Genomic DNA, 23,779 nt, shown 5'->3' with positions numbered 1-23,779 from the left:
CCTCTCCCATGTTCCCTGTAGTACTGGGGCTTCCCTGGATCAGACTTCACCAACCTTCTCTCCTCTGGCCTATAGGGGAGGTACAGTTGGATTCCCACTACTGTACCACCACTTGTTATCCATACACTGCACTTATGCAGGTCGCTCCCATGGGGCTACCTCCCCATCTCGCTGAATTCGAAGACGTTTTCAGCCAATCTGGTGCAGCCACACTTCCCCCACATAGACCCTATGACTGCCCAATTGACCTTATCCCAGGCAGTCCTCTTCCTACGGGCCGCATTTATCCGCTGTCCCAACCAGAATTAGTCCACCTGAAGGCCTACCTAGATGAAAATATAAAAAAGGGGTTCATAAAGCCCTCAACCTCACCTGCTAGCGCAGGGATGTTCTTTGTGAAAAACAAGGATGGCGGATTAAGGCCAATAATTGACTACAGAGGACTCAACAAAATTACCATAAAAAACCGCTACCCTCTTCCACTCATCCCCGAACTGATCGAGAGGTTACAATCATCCCGTATTTTCACCAAACTTGACCTCAGAAGCGCATATAACTTGATCAGGATCCGGGAAGGGGATGAGTGGAAGACGGCATTCAGAACCAGGTACGGACTGTTCGAGTACATGGTAATGCCTTTCGGGTTGTGCAATGCCCGGCGACGTTCCAGCATTTCGTTAACGATATTGTTCGTGATCTGCTGGACGTCTGCGTGGTAATCTATTTGGATGACATTCTGGTGTACTCGGACAGTCCTACCGACCACAGGAGGCACCTAAGATGGGTGCTGTCCCGTCTTCGAGTCCATTCCCTTTTCGCTAAAATAGAGAAATGTATCTTCGAACAGCCTTCCATTTCCTTCCTGGGATATCACATCTCCTCCCAGGGGATTCAAATGGATCAGTCCAAAGTGGAATGCATCCAGGCCTGGCCTGTGCCCCACACACGCAAAGCACTCCAACGATTTCTAGGCTTTTCCAACTACTACCGGAAATTTATAAAAAATTTCTCAGAGATAGTAAAACCCTTGACAAGACTAACCAGTACTACAATACCCTATACATGGTCCTCCGACGCCCAAAAGGCTTTCGAAATACTCAAACAGAGGTATACCTCAGCTCCCATACTCCAATTGCCCAACACCGATTTCCATTTTGTTCTAGAGGTTGATGCTTCCCACCTCGCCATAGGAGCAGTTCTATCGCAACAACCATCCCTTTCTGAACCCTTGCACCCAGTTGCATACTACTCCCGAACTCTAAATACTGCTGAAAAAAATTACCCCATTGGGGAAAAAGAGCTGTTAGCTATTAAGGATGCTCTGGACAACTGGAGACATCTTTTGGAAGGAGCCAAACATCCCATCATGATCTACACTGACCACCGCAATTTACAGTTCCTTAAAACTTGTAAAACCATGTCGGCAAGACAAGTACGGTGGAGCCTTTTTTTTGATCGTTTTGACTTCCATATATCTTACAGACCAGGTTCCAAAAACACAAAGGCTGACTCCCTCTCCAGGTTATACGAAGAAAGTACTGACGCAGAACCCCCTGCCTTACTACTTCCGGCAAATCGGTTTGTGGGACTCGCCACGGGATTCAAGGAGCTCCTAAAACATGCTCCCTCTGAAGGGGATCCTCCTGCTCCTCCTGGGTTGACACCAACCGATGGATTCCTTTTCAAAAACGACAAACTTTACATCCCTCCTAGAATGCAACCTTCTGTCATTCGACTCATGCATGACACACCCCTAGCGGGCCACCCAGGCATCACCAAAACGTTGGAGCTTATACGCAGAAGATTCTGGTGGCCAGACATGACCAAATCAATCCACGAATATGTCTCCACCTGTGATGTCTGTGCCTCTACCAAAACCGACAGAAAGCCTCCCTACGGGTTACTAATGTCACTGGAAACACCCACCAGACCTTGGGAGATTGTCTCTGTCGATTTTATAGTCGACCTCCCTCGCTCAGAGGGTTGCAACACCATCATGGTTACTGTCGATCTATTAACCAAAATGGCTCACTTCTCCCCACTTAAAAAATTACCATCATCAAAAGAAACCGCCCAAACTTTCCTCAGCCAAGTCCTTCGATTGCACGGTTTACCCTCCGCGATTATTTCCGACAGGGGCAGTCAATTTGTATCAAAATTTTGGAAGGCACTATGCACAGCCCTCCAAGTTGATCACAGGATGTCGACCGCATACCACCCACAAACTAACGGCCAAACAGAGCGAGTAAACCAGTGTCTAGAACAATACATTCGATGCTATTGCAGCCATCTCCAAGATGACTGGTTCGATCTACTACCTCTGGCTGAGTTTGCATACAACAATTCAATGAACTCCTCCACTCAATACTCTCCTTTCTATGCAAACTACGGTTTCCACCCCACCAACCTGCCCCCTGATTACTTACCCGGGAACGTTCCTGCAGTTCAGGACTATCTCGAATGTCTAAGAGAGACTTCCCTTGCAATACAAGGTAATCTGAAGACCGCAAAAGAACGACAAAAAAGACATTATGACACTCGACACTCTAATCCCCCCGCATACTGTGTGGGAGACAAGGTATGGTTGTCTACGAGAAATCTCCGCCTTAACGTGCCCGCTAGGAAACTCGGTCGCCAATACATCGGACCATTTCCCATCGAGAAAGTCCTGAATCAAAATGCGGTACGCCTAACTCTCCCTCCCGACTGGAAAATCCATCCCTCTTTCCATGTCTCCTTGCTTAAACCGTACAAACCTAACCGACTCCCCCTTAGAGCCTTTCCCCCTGGCCCCCCAATTCAGGTCCAGGGTGAAGTTGAGTACGAAGTAGACAAGATACTCGACTCCCGTAAAAGGGGATCATCTATACAGTATCTCATACGATGGAAGGGTTATACTCCTGCGGATGATTCTTGGGAAGACTCGCGGGACGTACATGCTCCTAGATTGACCCGTTTGTTCCATCGTAGGTATCCTGATCGGCCTACTCCCAGGGGGAACTCCGGAGGCGTTCCTTTGAGGGGGGGATACTGTAATGCCGCCGACGCGACGGCCTTTTGTTCGTCTGCCGCGGTCCTTGCGTTTCACCGTGGAACGCGGAAGACGCGCGAACTCCGGGTTGTGACGCGCCGGCTGCGTTCCACGGTGGAACGCGGAAGTCATTCGGACCAATCAGAGGTCCCTACTGCACTTCCTGGTTCCATTTAAGGGGGCTGGTGAGACGGCATGGCGTGCTGTAATTGTTGTCGGTACGCCTGCTGCCTCACCATCTGTGTATGGGATCTCCAGAAACCGACCCTTTCACCTCTCCCCTGCTGTCATCTGGGAGACGGATCCGCACCGCAACCGGACCCGCTCCAGTTACCCCGCTGCCATCCGGAGGACAGATCTGCTCAGTAACCGGACCCTTCTCATTTCCTCACTACCATCTGGAAGACGGATCCACTCTGGCCTGATACTGCAGTCTCCTTGGGAGTTTTCCACCATCGCATAGCGCTGCCAATCGCAAGTACCCTTTATGTGAGAGAGCTTCTCTCCTTTACTTACATGCAGGCTGAGATAACTGTGTAGGACTCTTACTGAGTGGCCCCTGTTAACCTGCGGCAGCTACCGCATTCTAATATTCTAAACACCTAACCGCAGTCTATGAAGCAATAGTACTGTGCCGACCTGAATTATTTTCTCCTGATCACGTGATGGTGGAATCTCAAACTCACCGTTGAGGTTGTGAGTGACGCCTGAGATTCATATCTGATTGATCCTATTATCCCGCAGTTGAGATCCACTGTTGAAAAAATTGCAGACGTGACAGCTGTATATACTATATATCTGTACACACTGCATCTATTATACCTCGTACCTCACATATATAGTATATACAGAAGTGTACTGATATCTGTACACACAGCATCTATTATACCTCATACATCACATATCAGTGCACTGCGGTATATACTATATATCTGTACATATTGCATGTATAATACTGTGTAATATATGCAGTGTGTGTGCATGTATGTGTGTGTATATATATATATATATATATATATATATATACAGAGCAGTGTATTGATGTGACACATAGAAGGTATAATACTGTAGATGCAGTGTTTATAGAAATATGTGGTCAGTTATGCATTATAGTCACTGTGAGGTACATGAGGTAGTGGTAACTGTCTGAAGTAGTATACATGAGTGAGCAATGAGTAAAAACAGGGCATGGAGGGGGGGGGGGGGTAAATGATGAAAAGTGGAGGACCTCCTCTTACCTCTCCATTCCAGTCTGTATGGATCAATACAGAGCTGCTTGTGAACTTTTAATACTTGCTGTTAGGGGTTGAAGGACCTGTGATGATGTCATCACAGGTCCTGGCAGATGTACCTTTGAAACCTAGGAACTACACCATTTTTGGTGCAGTTCCTTTGCTAGATTCTGCAGGACCTGTGATGTTGAAGATGATGTCATCACAGGTCCTGGCAGATGCACTGTTCTAACCTGGGAACTACACTTTACACTGTGCAGTTCCCTTACAGGACCTGTGATGACATCATCAAAGGTCCTTTAGCTTTAGAAAGGTAAACAGGAGTAATTAGGGGGCGGGGCCTCTCCTCCACTTCGGTGCCTGCCTGCAGCCTATCAGAGGAAAGGGAAGGGACACGCCTCTCCCTCCCCTGCACCTCCGCTGGCACAGACAGTTTACAATGGAGATGAGCGCAATGGAAGCGCTCATCTCCCTGTGCCCGGCGGCGGCTGCTCACTTGGGGGGGGGGGGTCATTTTAGTTGGGGGGGCACATGGGGGGGCACAGCATGATGTAGGGGGGGCCGTGGCTGGCACTTCACCTGCGCCCCCCTCCTGTCCGCAAATGGTAGCGCCCAGGGCACCCGCTCCTTCGGCCCCTGCCTTGTACCGGCCCTGATGAGAATACATGTGTTCCTGTTGAATGCCTGGATCAGTATGGAGAAACAGGAAGCGAGGTACACAAAAGAAGGGGTGGAGCAAAGAAATGAATGACAGATCATGAACAGAAAAACAAGCGCATTACCAAAAACGGCCACTAGATGGGAGCATATGACCAAATTTAGAATATATGAATGGTTCAACGAATTAAACTATATAAATTTAACTACATAGCACCACATCCCAGGTGTCCCTGCCTTCTAGATCGCTGTATACACAGCACTGAACCAGCGCTGTGTATACAGATCAGGCGGCCCGGTGGTCATGTGATCGCCGGGGCCAGGAGAGTGCAGGAGCTGTCGGGTCTTCTACAGACCTCAAGCAGCCCTGCACTGAGGCTGTACAATGTTGTATTCTGCTGTACAGCCTCTCTGGGGGGTGTATTTCCCCTGCTACTATGTCAGCCCCAGTTACAGGAGAAATCAATAGTGGAAAGTTAAATGTCCCCCAGAGGTCTTGTATGACCTTATGGGGGACGCAATGTGTAAAATAAAAAAAATAAAAAATAAAGTGTTATATAAAAAAAAATTTTTTAAAAAGGTTTCACATTTAAAATATTTTTTTCCCAATGAAGTAATTAAAAAAAAATCTGAAAAATAGAAAGAAAAAAAAATAGACATATTTGTATTGCCGTGTCTGTAACGACTGGCTCTATAAATATATCACATGATCCACCCAGTCTGATAAACACCATAAAAAAAAATATTTAAAAACGGTGTAAAAAAAAGCCATTTTTGTCACCTTACATCACAAAAAGTTCAACACCAAGTGATAAAAAAAGGCGTATGTCCCACAAAATGGTACCAATAAAACTGTCACCTCATCCTGCAAAAAATTAGCCCCTACATAAAAAAATCGCTCAAAAAATAAAAAATCTATAGCTCTCAGAACATGGAGACATTAAAACATCTTTTTTTTTTGTTTCAAAAATGCTATTATTGTGTTAAAGTGAAATAAATAAATAAAGTATACATATTAGGTATCTCCATGTCCGTAACAACCACCTCTATAAAAATATTACATGACCTAACCCTCAGATGAACACAGTAAAAAAGTTTAAATAAAAACAGTGCCAAAAAAAGCCATTGTTGTCACCTTACATCACAAAAATTGCAACACCAAGCTATCAAAAAGGCGTATGCCCCCCAAAATAGTACCAATCAAACTGTCACCTCATCCTGCAAAAAATGAGACCCTAACTAAGACAATCTGTCAAAAAATATAAAAGCTATGGTTCTTAGACTATGGAGACACTAAAACATAATTTATTTGGTTTAAAAAATGCTATTATTGTGTAAAACTTAAATAAAAAAGAAAAAGTATACCTATTAAGTATTGCCACATCTGTAACAATCTGCTCTATAAAAATGTCACATGACCTAAACCCTGAATACTGTAAAAATAATTAAATAAAAATTTGCTAAAACAACCAATTTTTTGGTCACCTTGACCCATAAAGTGTAATAATGAATGATCAAAAAATCATATGTACCCAAAAATTGTACCAATAAAAACGGCAACTCTTCCTGCAAAAAATGAGCCCCTGCACAAGACGACCGGCAGAAAAATAAAGAAAATTGAGACACAAAAACATAATATTGTTTTCAAAAATGCTTTATTATGTAAAACTGAAGCAAACCATCAAAGAAAGTAGACCTATTTGATATCATTGCGTCCGTAACAACCTGCTCTAAATACCACATGATCTAACCTGTCAGATAAATGTTGTAAAAAATAAAAACAGTGCCAAAGCAGCAATTTTTTGGTTACCTTCCCTTACAAAAAACGTAATATAGAGCAATTAAAAATCATATGTACCATAAAATACTACCAATAAAACTGGACCATATCGCCTAGTTTTCAAAATGGGGTCACTTTTTTGGAGTTCCTGTGTAAGGGTGCATCAAGGGGGCTTCAAATGGGACATTGCATTTAAAAAACAGTTCAGCAAAATCTGCCTTCCAAAAACCATGTGGCGCTCCTTTTCTTCTCTGCCCTGCCGTGTGCCCATACATCAGTTTAGGACCACATGTGGGGTGTTTCTGTAAACCACAGAATCAGGGTAATAATATTGAGTTTTGTTTGGCTGTTAACCCTTGATGTGTTAAAGGAAAAAATGGATTAAAATAGAAAATCTGCCAAAAAAGTGAAATTTAGAAATTTCATCTCCATTTTCCTTAAATTCTTGTGGAACACCTAAAGGGTTAACAAAGTTTGTAAAATCAGTTTTGAGTAACTTGAGGGGTGTAGTTTCTACAATGGGGTTATTTATGGGGGGTTTCCACTATGTAAGCCCCACAAAGTGACTTCAGACCTGAACTGCTCCTAAAAAAGTGGGTTTTGGAAATTGCTTCTAAAATTCTAAGCCTCTAACATCCTAAAAAAATTAAATGACAGCTACAAAACGATGCCAACATAAAGTAGACATATGGAGACTGTTAAGTAATAAATATATTATGAGGTATCACTTTCTGTTTTAAATTTTGGATAATTGTTTAAATAAAGGTAGTAACCGAACAACTGGACTTAATCCTAGAGACTAATCCAACTGTCAAAAGGAATCTCAATAGGGAGGAATTAGAGGCACTTAATGATTTAGTAACTGATCCCTCCATCATATGTAAACCCTCAGATAAGGGGGGAACGTGGTCACAATGTATCACCATGCTTATCAAAATATGTGCCATGACCTCCTTAACCCCTTCTGGACCGGGCTCATTTTCACCTTAAGAACCAGGCCATTTTTTACAAATCTGACCAGTGTCACTTTATGTGTGAATAACTTTAAAACGCTTTTACTTATCCAGGCCATTCTGAGATTGTTTTTTTGTCACATATTGTACTTCATGACACTGGTAAAATGGAGTAAAAAAATAATTTTTATTTATAAAAAAAATACCAAATTTACCAAAACTTTTGAAGAATTAGCAAATTTCCAAGTTTCAATTTCTCTACTTCATTAACCACCTCCGGACCGCCTAACGCAGGATTGCGTTCCGGAGGTGGCAGCGCTGCGCAGAGTCACGCATATACGCGTCATCTCGCGAGACGCGAGATTTCGCTCCAAGCCGGCCCGCGCATGCGCATCGCGGGCCGGCAAAATTCAAAGAACAAGTTCGTCACCAGCCTGCCAGCAACGATCATTGGCTGGCAGGCTGGCGATTTTCAAAAAATCCAATCCAAAGTCATATAACAGATCATATTAGTAAATATGATCTGTTATATGGCTTCTCTGCTCCTGTGCTGGTCCTTTTCGTCGGTTGGATCCAGCACAGGAGCAGACTGAACTGTGAGTACACCAACACTACACCTTAGCCCCAGATCACCCACCTGCACCCCAATTAACCCTTTGATCACCCCTTTGATCGCCCCTGTCAATCACTAGTGAAAGGAAAAAAAGTGATCAGTGTAAACTGTCACTTTTTTTTTTTCACTGGTATTGGCTGTTAGGTTTTAGGGATAGTTTAGGCCCCTTGGTTAGGTAGTTAGCGTCAGTTAGCGCCCACCCCACCGCACCGCAGTCACTTTTATTCGCTGTTTAGCGTATCGCTAATCAGCATTTGTACTTTTATAGTATCTGTAAGTGATCAAAACTGATCACGGTCAGATCTATAATAGTATTAGTGTCACCTTAGCTCGCCCTCCACCCAAAACGCAGTGTTTGCCCGATCAGGCCTGATCGGTCGCCCACACGTGCGTTCACCCACGCCCGCCCCACCGCAGTGACAAAAAATTATTATTTTTTGATCACTGCACATTCATTTTACACGCACTGCGGCGATAAAAAAATCAGTTTTGATATTTTTTATCAACCGCAGCAGCCTCCGGTACTTCGCTAGCCTCCCCTTTGTAAGACAGGTTTGCTTTTTTTCTTGGGTAGTCTCAGGGAATACCCCTAAATTTAGTAGTCCAAAATGTCAAACAGGGGGTATTCTTCTGAAGAGGCCTACAGGATTCTGACCCAGTCGGATGAGGAGTGGGAACCCTCATCTGACGAATCTAGCGGGTCAGAATATGAACCTGTGGAAAGCAGTGGCTCTCTGACCCAAAGTTCGGACGAGGAGGTGGAGGTCCCTGGCAGCACCAGGCGTACCCGGCCCCATGTCGCTAGACCACAGGTTACGCAGGATCCGCTTCAAGAGCAGCAGAGTGGGGCTGTCGCTGCCGGATCACGTGGTGAGGCATACACCAGCAGCGCAGCCCTTCCTGGACCTAGTACCAGCACTGCCGTACAACCTGGTGAAGTAGCGAGCACCAGAAGGGCAGTTGAAGCTGGTGCGGTGGCACGTGCAATAGTTACCCCGTCGCAGCCACCGCAAAGACGGGCCCGTAGAGCCCCTAGAGTCCCTGAGGTGCTGGCAAATCCTGATTGGCAGTCACCAACTTCAGCCGCACCAGTAGTTCCCCCTTTCACCGCCCAGTCTGGAGTTCGGGTTGAGACGGCTCAAATCGGTTCGGCCCTGGGATTTTTTGAGCTGTTCTTGACTGCGGAGCTCTTGGACTTAGTCGTGGCAGAGACCAACCAGTATGCCACACAATTTATAACCGCTAACCCGGGAAGCTATTATGCCCAGCCTTTCCGGTGGAAACCAGTCCAAGTTTCCGAGCTTAAAATTTTTTTGGGCCTTCTCCTCAACATGGGCCTGACAAAAAAGCATGAATTGCGGTCATATTGGTCAACGCACCCAATTCATCACATGCCCATGTTCTCTGCTGCTATGTCCAGGACACGATTTGAGACCATCCTACGTTTTCTGCATTTTAGCGACAATACCACCTCCCGTCCCAGAGGCCACCCTGCTTTTGACCGGCTCCACAAAATTCGGCCCCTCATAGACCATTTCAACCTGAAATTTGCAGATTTGTATACCCCTGAGCAAAACATCTGCGTAGACGAGTCCCTAATACATTTTACCGGGCGCCTTGGCTTCAAACAATACATCCCAAGCAAGCGTGCCCGGTATGGGGTCAAATTGTATAAGCTCTGTGAAAGGGCCACAGGCTATACCCACAAATTTCGGATCTATGAGGGAAAAGATCAGACCCTGGAGCCGGTCGGTTGCCCTGACTACCTGGGGAGCAGTGGGAAGACAGTCTGGGACTTGGTGTCACCCTTATTCGGCAAGGGGTACCATCTTTATGTGGACAATTTCTACACAAGTGTGGCCCTCTTTAGGCATTTGTTTCTAGAACGGATTTGCGCCTGTGGCACCATGCGAACTAGTCGCGTGGGCTTCCCCCAACGGCTTGTAACCACCCGTCTTGCAAGGGGGCAGAGGGCTGCCTTGTGTAACGAAGAACTGCTCGCGGTGAAATGGAGAGACAAGCGTGACGTTTACATGCTCTCCTCCATTCACGCAGACACGACAATCCAAATTGAGCGAGCAACCCGTGTCATTGAAAAGCCCCTCTGTGTCCACGACTATAATGCGCTCATGGGAGGGGTGGACTTCAATGACCAGATGTTGTCTCCGTATTTAGTTTCCCGCAGAACCAGACGCTGGTATAAGAAGGTGTCTGTATATTTAATTCAATTGGCGCTCTACAATAGTTTTGTTCTCTACAGTAAGGCTGGGAGAACAGGATCCTTCCTCAAATTCCAGGAAGAGATCATCGAGAACCTCCTTTACCCAGGAGGTTCCGTGGCCCCATCCACCAGTGTAGTTAGCCGTCTACACGAGCGACATTTCCCCAGTGTCGTTCCTGGTACCTCAACCCAACCGTCACCCCGAAAAAGATGTCGTGTCTGTAGCAGGAGTGGAATAAGGCGTGACACCCGCTATTTCTGTCCTGACTGTGCTGACCACCCTGCCCTATGCTATGGAGAGTGTTTCCGGAAGTACCACACACAGGTACACTTAGCATAGGGATCACATCTCACCAGGACAGGCACACAGGGCTATTAGGGCCCATTCACTCACAGCTGCTGCAAACCTCTCCTTTCACCTGGGATAAAGTGCATAATGTACTTCGCCACATCTTTGGGCGATTTGCGCTTTGCACATTGTCCCATGGGGAAGGAGAGGTTTGTTCTATAAAAGGTAAAAAAAACTAAACAAAAAAAAAAATACCGGTAAGTAAAAAAGTTAAATGTTCAGTTAAAAAAGTTTAAAAAAAGTTTCTATGTTCTGTTCAACAGTTAATAAAGTTATTGCTTTGCGGCCTGGTTTTTTCTTTTTTGTTTTGTTTTTTTTACCTTTCAGGTGGACCAACCGATCGACTAGCTGCAGCACTGATGTGCATTCGGACAGAAGCATTGCGCTGCTGTCAGATTACACGCAAGTCGGTGTATGCGGCGCTGCAAGACGAGATTTCTCCTCTGCAGTAAAAGATACGTTTGCCGAGGCATATGAGCTGAGGAGGTGGCGGTGTTCATATACTTTGGCAAACACTTTGTATATATAAAAAAAAAAATCCCGGCAATGATTTATTCATCCACATCGATTGATGTGAATGGAGAAATCTGGTTTGCCAGGGCATACGAGCTGAAGTGGGTATGGATGTTGGGCGGAGCTCCTATGTCCTGGCAGACGCCTTTCCCCTCCTTTTTCTTTTTTTGGCAGAGATTTTTTCATCCACATTGATCGATGCGAATGAAGAAATCTGTGCCGTTCATTTTTTTCTTTCAGCCCAGAGGCTGAACGGAAAAAAAAAATCTCATTACCCGTATGCTCAATATAAGGAGAATAGCAGAAACTCCTAATGCTGGGCATACATGTAATGATTGCGGAGACCCTCAAATGCCAGGGCAGTACAAACACCCCACAAATAACACCATTTTGGAAAGAAGACACCCCAAGGTATTCGCTGAGGGGCATATTGAGTCCATGAAAGATTGAAATTTTTGTCCCAAGTTAGCGGAAAGGGAGACTTTGTGAGAACAAAATCAAAAAAATCAATTTCCGCTAACTTGTGCCAAATTTTTTTTTTTTCAATGAACTCGCCATGCCCCTCATTGAATACCTTGGGGTGTCTTCTTTCCAAAATGGGGTCACATGTGGGGTATTTATACTGCCCTGGCATTTTAGGGGCCCCAAAGCGTGAGAAGAAGTCTGGTATCCAAATGTCTAAAAATGCCCTCCTAAAAGGAATTTGGGCACCTTTGCCCACCTAGGCTGCAAAAAAGTGTCACACATGTGGTATCTCCGTATTCAGCAGAAGTTGGGGAATATGTTTTGGGGTGTCATTTTACATATACCCATGCTGGGTGAGATAAATATCTTGGTCAAATGCCAACTTTGTATAAAAAAAATGGGAAAAGTTGTCTTTTGCCAAGATATTTCTCTCACCCAGCATGGGTATATGTAAAAAGACACCCCAAAACACATTCCCCACCTTCTCCTGAGTACGGAGATACCAGATGTGTGACACTTTTTTGCAGCCTAGGTGGGCAAAGGGGCCCACATTCCAAAGAGCACCTTTCGGATTTCACAGGTCATTTACCTACTTACCAGACATTAGGGCCCCTGGAAAATGCCAGGGCAGTATAACTACCCCACAAGTGACCCCATTTTGGAAAGAAGACACCCCAAGGTATTCCGTGAGGGGCATGGCAAGTTCCTAGAATTTTTTATTTTTTGTCACAAGTTAGTGGAAAATGATGATTTTTTTTTTTTTTTTTTTTTCATACAAAGTCTCATATTCCACTAACTTGTGACAAAAAATAAAAATTTCCATGAACTCACTATGCCTATCAGCGAATACCTTGGGGTCTCTTCTTTCCAAAATGGGGTCACTTGTGGGGTGGTTATACTGCCCTGGCATTCTAGGGGCCCAAATGTGTGGTAAGGAGTTTGAAATCAAATTCAGTAAAAAATGACCTATGAAATCCAAAAGGTGCTCTTTGGAATGTGGGCCCCTTTGCCCACCTAGGCTGCAAAAAAGTGTCACACATCTGGTATCCCCGTACTCAGGAGAAGTTGAGGAATGTGTTTTGGGGTGTCTTTTTACATATACCCATGCTGGGTGAGATAAATATCTTGGTCAAATGCCAACTTTGTATAAAAAAATGGGAAAAGTTGTCTTTTGCCAAGATATTTCTCTCACCCAGCATGGGTATATGTAAAATGACACCCCAAAACACATTCCCCACCTTCTCCTGAGTACGGAGATACCAGATGTGTGACACTTTTTTGCAGCCTAGGTGGGCAAAGGGGCCCATATTCCAAAGAGCACCTTTCGGATTTGACAGGTCATTTTTTTCAGAATTTGATTTCAAACTCCTTACCACACATTTGGGCCCCTAGAATGCCAGGGCAGTATAACTACCCCACAAGTGACCCCATTTTGGAAAGAAGACACCCCAAGGTATTCCGTGAGGGGCATGGCAAGTTCCTAGAATTTTTTATTTTTTGTCACAAGTTAGTGGAAAATGATGATTTTTTTTTTTTTTTTTTTTTTCATACAAAGTCTCATATTCCACTAACTTGTGACAAAAAATAAAAATTTCCATGAACTCACTATGCCCATCAGCGAATACCTTGGGGTGTCTTCTTTCCAAAATGGGGTCACTTGTGGGGTAGTTATACTGCCCTGGCATTCTAGGGGCCCAAATGTGTGGTAAGGAGTTTGAAATCAAATTCTGAAAAAAATGACCTGTCAAATCCGAAAGGTGCTCTTTGGAATATGGGCCCCTTTGCCCACCTAGGCTGCAAAAAAGTGTCACACATCTGGTATCTCCGTACTCAGGAGAAGGTGGGGAATGTGTTTTGGGGTGTCATTTTACATATACCCATGCTGGGTGAGAGAAATATCTTGGCAAAAGACAACTTTTCCCATTTTTTTATACAAAGTTGGCATTTGACCAAGATATTTATCTCACCCAGCATGGGTATATGTAAAAAGACACCCCAAAACACATTCCTCAACTTCTCCTGAGTACGGGGATACCAGATGTGTGACACTTTTTTGCAGCCTAGATGGGCAAAGGGGCCCACATTCCAAAGAGCACCTTTTGGATTTCATAGGTCATTTTTTACTGAATTTGATTTCAAACTCCTTACCACACATTTGGGCCCCTAGAATGCCAGGGCAGTATAACTACCCCACAAGTGACCCCATTTTGGAAAGAAGAGACCCCAAGGTATTCGCTGATGGGCATAGTGAGTTCATGGAAGTTTTTATTTTTTGTCACAAGTTAGTGGAATATGAGACTTTGTATGAAAAAAAAAAAAAAAAAAAAATCATAATTTTCCACTAACTTGTGACAAAAAATAAAAAATTCTAGGAACTCGCCATGCCCCTCACGGAATACCTTGGGGTGTCTTCTTTCCAAAATGGGGTCACTTGTGGGGTAGTTATACTGCCCTGGCATTCTAGGGGCCCAAATGTGTGGTAAGGAGTTTGAAATCAAATTCTGAAAAAAATGACCTGTCAAATCCGAAAGGTGCTCTTTGGAATATGGGCCCCTTTGCCCACCTAGGCTGCAAAAAAGTGTCACACATCTGGTATCTCCGTACTCAGGAGAAGGTGGGGAATGTGTTTTGGGGTGTCATTTTATATATACCCATGCTGGGTGAGATAAATATCTTGGTCAAATGCCAACTTTGTATAAAAAAATGGGAAAAGTTGTCTTTTGCCAAGATATTTCTCTCACCCAGCATGGGTATATATAAAATGACACCCCAAAACACATTCCCCACCTTCTCCTGAGTACGGAGATACCAGATGTGTGACACTTTTTTGCAGCCTAGGTGGGCAAAGGGGCCCATATTCCAAAGAGCACCTTTCGGATTTGACAGGTCATTTTTTTCAGAATTTGATTTCAAACTCCTTACCACACATTTGGGCCCCTAGAATGCCAGGGCAGTATAACTACCCCACAAGTGACCCCATTTTGGAAAGAAGAGACCCCAAGGTATTTCGTTATGGGCATAGTGAGTTCATAGAAGTTTTTATTTTTTGTCACAAGTTAGTGGAATATGAGACTTTGTAAGAAAAAAAAAAAAAAAAAAAAAAATCATCATTTTCCGCTAACTTGTGACAAAAAATAAAAAGTTCTATGAACTCACTATGCCCATCAGCGAATACCTTAGGGTGTGTACTTTCCGAAATGGGGTCATTTGTGGGGTGTTTGTACTGTCTGGCCATTGTAGAACCTCAGGAAACATGACAGGTGCTCAGAAAGTCAGAGCTGCTTCAAAAAGCGGAAATTCACATTTTTGTACCATAGTTTGTAAACGCTATAACTTTTACCCAAACCATTTTTTTTTACCCAAACATTTTTTTTTTATCAAAGACATGTAGAACTATAAATTTAGAGCAAAATTTCTATATGGATCTCGTTTTTTTTGCAAAATTTTACAACTGAAAGTGAAAAATGTCATTTTTTTGCAAAAAAATCGTTAAATTTCGATTAATAACAAAAAAAGTAAAAATGTCAGCAGCAATGAAATACCACCAAATGAAAGCTCTATTAGTGAGAAGAAAAGGAGGTAAAATTCATTTGGGTGGTAAGTTGCATGACCGAGCAATAAACGGTGAAAGTAGTGTAGGTCAGAAGTGTAAAAAGTGGCCTGGTCTTTCAGGGTGTTTAAGCACTGGGGGCTGAGGTGGTTAATACATAGTAATACTTCCAAAAATAGTTATTAATTTACATTCCCCATATGTCTACTTTATGTTTGGATCATTTTGGGAATGACATTTTGTTTTTTGGGAATGTTACAAGGCTTAGAAATTTAGAAGCAAATCTTGAAATTTTTCAGAAAATTTCTAAAACCCACTTTTTCAGGACCAGTTAAGGTCTGAAGTCACTTTGTGAGGCTTACATAACAGAAACCACCCAAAAATTACCCCATTTTACAAACTACACCCCTCAAGGTATTCAAAACTGATTTTACAAACTTTGTTAACCCTTTAGGTGTTCCACAAAAATTAATGGAATATAGAGATAAAATTTCAAAATTTCACATTTTTGGCAGGTTTTCCATTTGAATCTATTTTTACCAGTTACAAAGCAACAGTTAACAGCCAAACAAAGCTCAATATTTATGGCCCTGATTCTGTAGTTTACAAAAACACCCCATATGTGGTCGTAAACCGCTGTACGGGCACACGGCAGGGCGCAGAAGGAAAGGAATGCCATACGGTTTTTGGAATGCAAATTTTGCTGGACTGGTTTTTGACACCATGTCCCATTTGAAGCCTCCTTGAAGCCCCCTTGATGCAAGTAGAAACTCCAAAAAAGTGACCGCATTTTGGAAACTACGGGATACGGTGGTAGTTTTGTTTTATGGGTACATATGATTTTTGGTTGCTCTATAATTCACTTTTTGTGAGGCAAGGTAACAAGAAATGGCTGTATTGGAACCGTTTTTATTTTTTGTTATTTACAACATTTATCTGACAGGTTAGATCATGTGGTATTTTTATAGAGCAGGTTGTTACGGAAGCGGCGATACCTAATATGTCAACTTTTTATTTTATTTTATGTAAGTTTTACACAATTATTTCATTTTTGAAACAAAAAAAATCATGTTTTAGTGTCTCTATAGTCCTGCGTCGAGCTCACGAGACGCAGTATGGTCACTTGTTACCAAAGAGTGACGTTACACCCTCTGGAGGAGAAGGTAAGGTCAGCTTGGTACAGTTTACACAGACACCTCCTATCCACGCGGGCACAGAGAGCCTTTTCACTGCCGCAGTGAAAATAGCACCTCCTCAATATGTGACGAATACCACGCCTCGTGCCCGCTTGACGTCACCTACGTCGAGCTCACGAGACTCAGTATGGTCACTTGTTACCAAAGCGTGACGTTATGCCCTCCAGAGCAGTAGGTAAAGTCAGCTTGGTACAGTTTACATAGACACCTCCTGTCCACGCGGGCACAGAGAGGAAACAAGCTGAGAGAGCCTTTTCACTGCCGCAGAAATCTGACACCAGCTTCTCGTTTGATATAAGCCCGGTCCGCTAACAGGATTATATAGGGTGAGAAACCAACCCGTGGTAGCTTATAACTAGGCCAAAACACGAACGTGGGGATTCGTGATCGAGATACAAGACAGCACAAGATGAAATTATATATTTAATTGCCTTAAGGGCACACTAGATATAACACAATATATACAATGGTCTGAGGTTACAGATACAGGTGATATAGGTACAACAGGGTTAAGCAGAGCAAAAGTCAGTTACCGGGTAGATGAAAGTTCCTTTGGGTTATGAGGGTAGAATAGTCATTGGCTGCAGTCACACAAGGACAGTGATGTCAGCTGGTTTCCGGTCTCTCCAAACACATTGACACAATGTGACCCCCTTCAGAAAAGACCCCGCCCGCTGGTTTGCAAGGGCTTATGACCTGTAGCTAGCCGCTCCCCTCCTCGCCTCTGGGAAGGGTCCACCCCTCCTTCTGTGGTGCTGGCAGCAAATGACAAAAAAAAAAAACTTAGGGCTCATAGCTTAGGGCTCACAGACTACCACCCTTAAAACGTAGCCTTTAATATTAATCAATAAAAAATAACCCAAAATAATGAAAAGAAATTAGTGAAGAAAAATAACAAAAACGTGTCAAAACAGGATGATGGTAAATAGGGCAGTTTATAGGCACGGGTCTTGGCAAGTTAATGTTGGGATCCTATCCCTAAGTCTCGCCCTGTGCTTAGTGCCCTACAAGACGGAATAGCCGCCCCGATCCCGTATCAGGAACCTCCTGTACGCCCTGGGATCGCCCTGATATGGGGATGAGTAGCCAACTATTATAAGATGGCCTGTAACAACATTAATGAATCCACTGCCATAAGTACCAAAAGTAACATAGAGATATATTCATATACAAGGAGTGCAGAATTATTAGGCAAGTTGTATTTTTGAGGATTAATTTTATTATTGAACAACAACCATGTTCTCAATGAACCCAAAAAACTCATTAATATAAAAGCTGAATATTTTTGGAAGTAGTTTTTAGTTTGTTTTTAGTTTTAGCTATTTTAGGGGGATATCTGTGTGTGCAGGTGACTATTACTGTGCATAATTATTAGGCAACTTAACAAAAAACAAATATATACCCATTTGAATTATTTATTTTTACCAGTGAAACCAATATAACATCTCAACATTCACAAATATACATTTCTGACATTCAAAAACAAAACAAAAACAAATCAGTGACCAATATAGCCACCTTTCTTTGCAAGGACACTCAAAAGCCTGCCATCCATGGATTCTGTCAGTGTTTTGATCTGTTCACCATCAACATTGCGTGCAGCAGCAACCACAGCCTCCCAGACACTGTTCAGAGAGGTGTACTGTTTTCCCTCCTTGTAAATCTCACATTTGATGATGGACCACAGGTTCTCAATGGGGTTCAGATCAGGTGAACAAGGAGGCCATGTCATTAGATTTTCTTCTTTTATACCCTTTCTTGCCAGCCCCGCTGTGGAGTACTTGGACGCGTGTGATGGAGCATTGTCCTGCATGAAAATCATGTTTTTCTTGAAGGATGCAGACTTCTTCCTGTACCACTGCTTGAAGAAGGTGTCTTCCAGAAACTGGCAGTAGGACTGGGAGTTGAGCTTGACTCTATCCTCAACCCGAAAAGGCCCAACAAGCTCATCTTTGATGATACCAGCCCAAACCAGTACTCCACCTCCACCTTGCTGGCGTCTGAGTCGGACTGGAGCTCTCTGCCCTTTACCAATCCAGCCACGGGCCCATCCATCTGGCCCATCAAGACTCACTCTCATTTCATCAGTCCATAAAACCTTAGAAAAATCAGTCTTGAGATATTTCTTGGCCCAGTCTTGACGTTTCAGCTTGTGTGTCTTGTTCAGTGGTGGTCGTCTTTCAGCCTTTCTTACCTTGGCCATGTCTCTGAGTATTGCACACCTTGTGCTTTTGGGCACTCCAGTGATGTTGCAGCTCTGAAATATGGCCAAACTGGTGGCAAGTGGCATCTTGGCAGCTGCACGCTTGACTTTTCTCAGTTCATGGGCAGTTATTTTGCGCCTTGGTTTTTCCACACGCTTCTTGCGACCCTGTTGACTATTTTGAATGAAACGCTTGATTGTTCGATGATCACGCTTCAGAAGCTTTGCAATTTTAAGAGTGCTGCATCCCTCTGCAAGATATCTCACTATTTTTGACTTTTCTGAGCCTGTCAAGTCCTTCTTTTGACCCATTTTGCCAAAAGAAAGGAAGTTGCCTAATAATTATGCACACCTGATATAGGGTGTTGATGTCATTAGACCACACCCCTTCTCATTACAGAGATGCACATCACCTAATATGCTTAATTGGTAGTAGGCTTTCGAGCCTATACAGCTTGGAGTAAGACAACATGCATAAAGAGGATGATGTGGTCAAAATACTCATTTGCCTAATAATTCTGCACGCAGTGTATATAGAAAAATGTGATCATCCATAAACCAATCAATAAAACATATCAACTCCCCGAATGCAGCACCAATCACAGAATTGGCACATTAGTACTTTACATAATTGTAAGATATTTCCTATATTTAATGTCCCAGTCCCAACGCGTTTCGCCCAGTTCAATCTGAGGGCTCATCAGGGGACATAGAAAAACTAGTAGCAAGACTTTAAGCAAAACTATAGCCAGGTAAGCCAGTACTTATTCGCTATTAGAGTGCCTATAAACTGCCCTATTTACCATCATCCTGTTGTGGCACGTTTTTGTTATTTTTCTTCACTAATTTCTTTTCATTTTTTGGGGGTATTTTTAATTGATTAATATTAAAGGCTACGTTTTAAGGGTGGTAGACTGCGAGTACTGAGTCGATATACGTACCACTTACATTAATTGGACCCTCTGACGGGTTATTGTCTTAGCTGTGAAATATACCCTTCAAGACCAAGCCAGTTTTCAACATAAGGACCAAGCCCCATTTTTCAAATCTGACATGTTTCACTTTATGGGGTAAGTAACGCTTTTACTTATCCCAGCCATTCTGAGATTGTTTTCTCGTGACACATTGTACTTCATGTTAATGGTAACTTTCAGTCAATATGTTTTAAAAAGTCACATCCGATGCTCTTCCTTGCTGAATCGCGCAGGGCAATGGCTTTTTTGTATATATTATTACACTGCTAGGCGGAGGCTAAAGCCTGCCCATTAGTGACGTCACCGGGCTCACTGCTGGGTGGAAGCTTCTGCCTAGCGGTCCCTATGGAGAGCCTGGTATGTCACCGGATCTCCGAAAAATGCCTTTGCCTTGCGTGATTCAGCTGACTGGCTGGATTCATTTTCTATCACATTATAGATGGCTCGTTTCAGTGGTGGTCGTACTTGTGCACTATAGTGTGCAAGCATGACCACCACTGCTGGATTACAGGGTGGTCATAACCATGGAAATGTGATAGAAAATGGAAGGAATCCAGCAAATGAGGCAATATAGAGGATAACGATACATTAGTAAGGGCCTTGTACTAACTGCATCTACACAATAAATGTTATTTGCTGAGGTGAGACAACCCCTTTAAGGGGGTATTCTGGATATTTCAAGTTAATCTCAGGATAGGGGACAACTGTTACTATTACTTTGGTACAACCACTGGTCACAAGAAAGGGGGCCTCATGTAGTAGGTTGAGCATGCACACCGCTGCTCCATTGATCCCTGTGGGACTAATGGAGACAACCCAGCGCTGTATTTGACTCGGCTGCTGCTTCATTTATTCCAGGGTTCCTGCAAGGTACGGGGCCCCCAATCTAATATGTATAACTCAGATAACTTGAATACCCCTTTAAGCCTTGCTGTAATGAAAACCCCCTACTTTTGGTCCAGGGACCCAGACATACACTTCAAGACCTCTAGATAGGGACCTTAGATTGTGAGCTCCTGGGGACAGTGTGATGCTAATGTCTGTACAGCGCTGCGGAATATGTCAGAGCTATAGAAGTGCATAAAATAAATAAAATGTGATAATGCCACAAAACCTTTATTACAAAGTATGTAGGTAAGATATCCCAGGGCGCAAAAAATCCAATCCAGTAGGTGATGGTAAGGAGATACTTTTATTGCAGCAGTACAACGCGTTTCGGGGAATCATTCCCCTTCATCAGGTACATAACATAGCATATAATATACACAAACATTTAAATACATAAAAAAAATGCCAAAAAAACAAAGTAGGCGGGGCTAAAAGGGGGGAGTGGTTATTGGGGAGAAGGCCCCAGCAAATACAAAATAATGTTAATAATCAAAAGACATGTTGCAGAAGTCGTTGGTGGCGTGGTGAGGCCAGGGTTATATGAAAATTATATACCGATCAAGAGAACTGCTCCTAGGCACAGAGCGCTCATACTGGAAGAGAGATCACATGATCGGAGCCCGATCACGTGATCGCGACTCGCCGGCAACACATAGCGAGCCCGGTTGCTGAGCAACCAGGACGCTAGTGGCCGCTCTGATGTGCCGCGAACACTAGCGCAGCGGAGAGGGAACAGGAAAAGCTACAGGGAGAGGGGTAGGGTGGAGACTGGCGGGAGGGAAAGTGTGTGATGTAATGGTGACAAAGGGGAACAAGTCAAAGGCTGGGGGGGATGCAATAATGATAATGCAAACCAGGGATTAACAGTAATAAAGCTGAAAAAAATTAGCAATGAATAGATAAATAGTGGGGAAGGAATGATTAGCAATTAGTCAGGGGGACAAAATAGTGATTATAATGAAATAATGAGAAAAAATAAAAGCAATAATCATAGGTGAAATGATGATACATAAGCAAGATTGATAATGAATAAAGAATGGGGAAAATATTCAAGAAGTGATAATTCATGGGGAATAAATATATATATATATATATACAAACCGGATTCCAAAAAAGTTGGGACACTATACAAATCGTGAATAAAAACTGAATGCAATGATGTGGAGGTGCCAACTTCTAATATTTTATTCAGAATAGAACATAAATCACGGAACAAAAGTTTAAACTGAGAAAATGTACCATTTTAAGGGAAAAATATGTTGAATCAGAATTTCATGGTGTCAACAAATCCCCAAAAAGTTGGGACAAGGCCATTTTCACCACTGTGTGGCATCTCCCCTTCTTCTTACAACACTCAACAGAGGTCTGGGGACCGAGGAGACCAGTTTCTCAAGTTTAGAAATAGGAATGCTCTCCCCTTCTTGTCTAATACAGGCCTCTAACTGTTCAATCGTCTTGGGCCTTCTTTGTTGCACCTTCCTCTTTATGATGCGCCAAATGTTCTCTATAGGTGACAGATCTGGACTGCAGACTGGCCATTTCAGTAGCCGGATCCTTCTCCTACGCAGCCATGATGTTGTGATTGATGCAGAATGTGCTCTGGCATTATCTTGTTGAAAAATGGAGGGTCTTCCCTGAAAGAGATGACGTCTGGATGGGAGCATATGTTGTTCTAGAACCTGAATATATTTTTCTGCATTGATGGTGCCTTTCCAGACATGCAAGCTGCCCATGCCACACGCACTCATGCAACCCCATACCATCAGAGATGCAGGCTTCTGAACTGAGCGTTGATAACAACTTGGGTTGTCCTTGTCCTCTTTGGTCCGGATGACATGGCGTCCCAGATTTCCAAAAAGAACTTAGAATCGTGACTCGTCTGACCACAGAACAGTCTTCCATTTTGCCACACTCCATTTTAAATGATCCCTGGCCCAGTGAAAACGCCTGAGCTTGTGGATCTTGCTTAGAAATGGCTTCTTCTTTGCACTGTAGAGTTTCAGCTGGCAACGGCGGATGGCACGGTGGATTGTGTTCACTGACAATGGTTTCTGGAAGTATTCCTGAGCCCATTCTGTGATTTCCTTTACAGTAGCATTCCTGTTTGTGGTGCAGTGTCGTTTAAGGGCCCGGAGATCACGGGCATCCAGTATAGTTTTACGGCCTTGACCCTTACGCACAGAGATTGTTCCAGATTCTCTGAATCTTCGGATGATGTTATGCACAGTTGATGATGATAGATGCAAAGTCTTTGCAATGTTTCACTGGGTAACACCTTTCTGATATTGCTCCACTATCTTTCTGCGCAACATTGTGGGAATTGGTGATCCTCTACCCATCTTGGCTTCTGAGAGACACTGCCACTCTGAGAAGCTCTTTTTATACCCAATCATGTTGCCAATTGACCTAATTAGTGTTAATTGGTCTTCCAGCTCTTCGTTATGCTCAAATTTACTTTTTCCAGCCTCTTATTGCTACTTGATAATGTGGAGAAAAGCAATGAAGAAAATCGTGGCACTCACCGGAGTTGAAATAATGTTGCTGCTTTATTGAAAAACTTCCTGGGAAGATAGTGCATGGAGGATCCTGGGGCAGACACACTGTAGCAAGCGGCGACGGCCGTTTCGCGCGCGGGATGGAGCCTCCTCTTAGCAGCCAGAGGAAGCGCTATCCCGCGCGCGAAACGGCCATCGCCGCTTGCTACAGTGTGTCCGCCCCAGGATCCTCCATGCACTATCTTCCCAGGAAGTTTTTCAATAAAGCAGCAACATTATTTCAACTCCGGTGAGAGACGCGATTTTCTTCATTGCTTTTCTCCACATTATGAACTATTGATCTAACCTCTATGTCGCTGAGCACCACGTAGCGGAGTACACCTAACCACATTACCGGTTTCCTATTATCAAAGGCTATACCAGTGAAGGCAGTGCCGCTTTGTTTCCATTTTCTTATACGTATTACATTTCTTATTGCTACTTGTCCCAACTTTTTGGGGATTTGTTCACACCGTGAAAATTGGAATCAACGTATTTTTCCTTTAAAATGATACATTTACTCGGATTAAACGTTTGATCTGTCATCTACGTTCTATTACAAATAGAATATTGACATTTGCCACCTCCACATCATTGCATTCAGTTTTTATTCACAATTT

General features: G+C 43.4%; 3 protein-coding genes across 12 annotated transcripts in view; 1 reads left to right on the top strand and 2 right to left on the bottom strand.

Moving 5' to 3' along the window:
* Positions 1-23,779, top strand: part of LOC120998305 (gastrula zinc finger protein XlCGF26.1-like) — a 4,064,644-nt gene that overhangs the window by 853,435 nt on the left and 3,187,430 nt on the right. The window lies entirely within an intron of this gene.
* The window catches only part of LOC120998356 (zinc finger protein 420-like), an 870,654-nt gene that overhangs the window by 698,990 nt on the left and 147,885 nt on the right, over positions 1-23,779 (bottom strand). The gene's annotated exons all lie outside the window — the stretch shown is intronic.
* LOC120997437 (gastrula zinc finger protein XlCGF26.1-like) overlaps positions 1-23,779 on the bottom strand; it is a 296,047-nt gene that overhangs the window by 139,505 nt on the left and 132,763 nt on the right. The window lies entirely within an intron of this gene.

This window comes from Bufo bufo, chromosome 4 (genome assembly GCF_905171765.1).
Source record: "Bufo bufo chromosome 4, aBufBuf1.1, whole genome shotgun sequence".
NCBI lineage: Eukaryota > Metazoa > Chordata > Amphibia > Anura > Bufonidae > Bufo > Bufo bufo.
The sequence above is the reverse complement of the archived record's forward strand: the minus strand, read 5'-3'. Positions and strand labels throughout refer to the sequence as shown.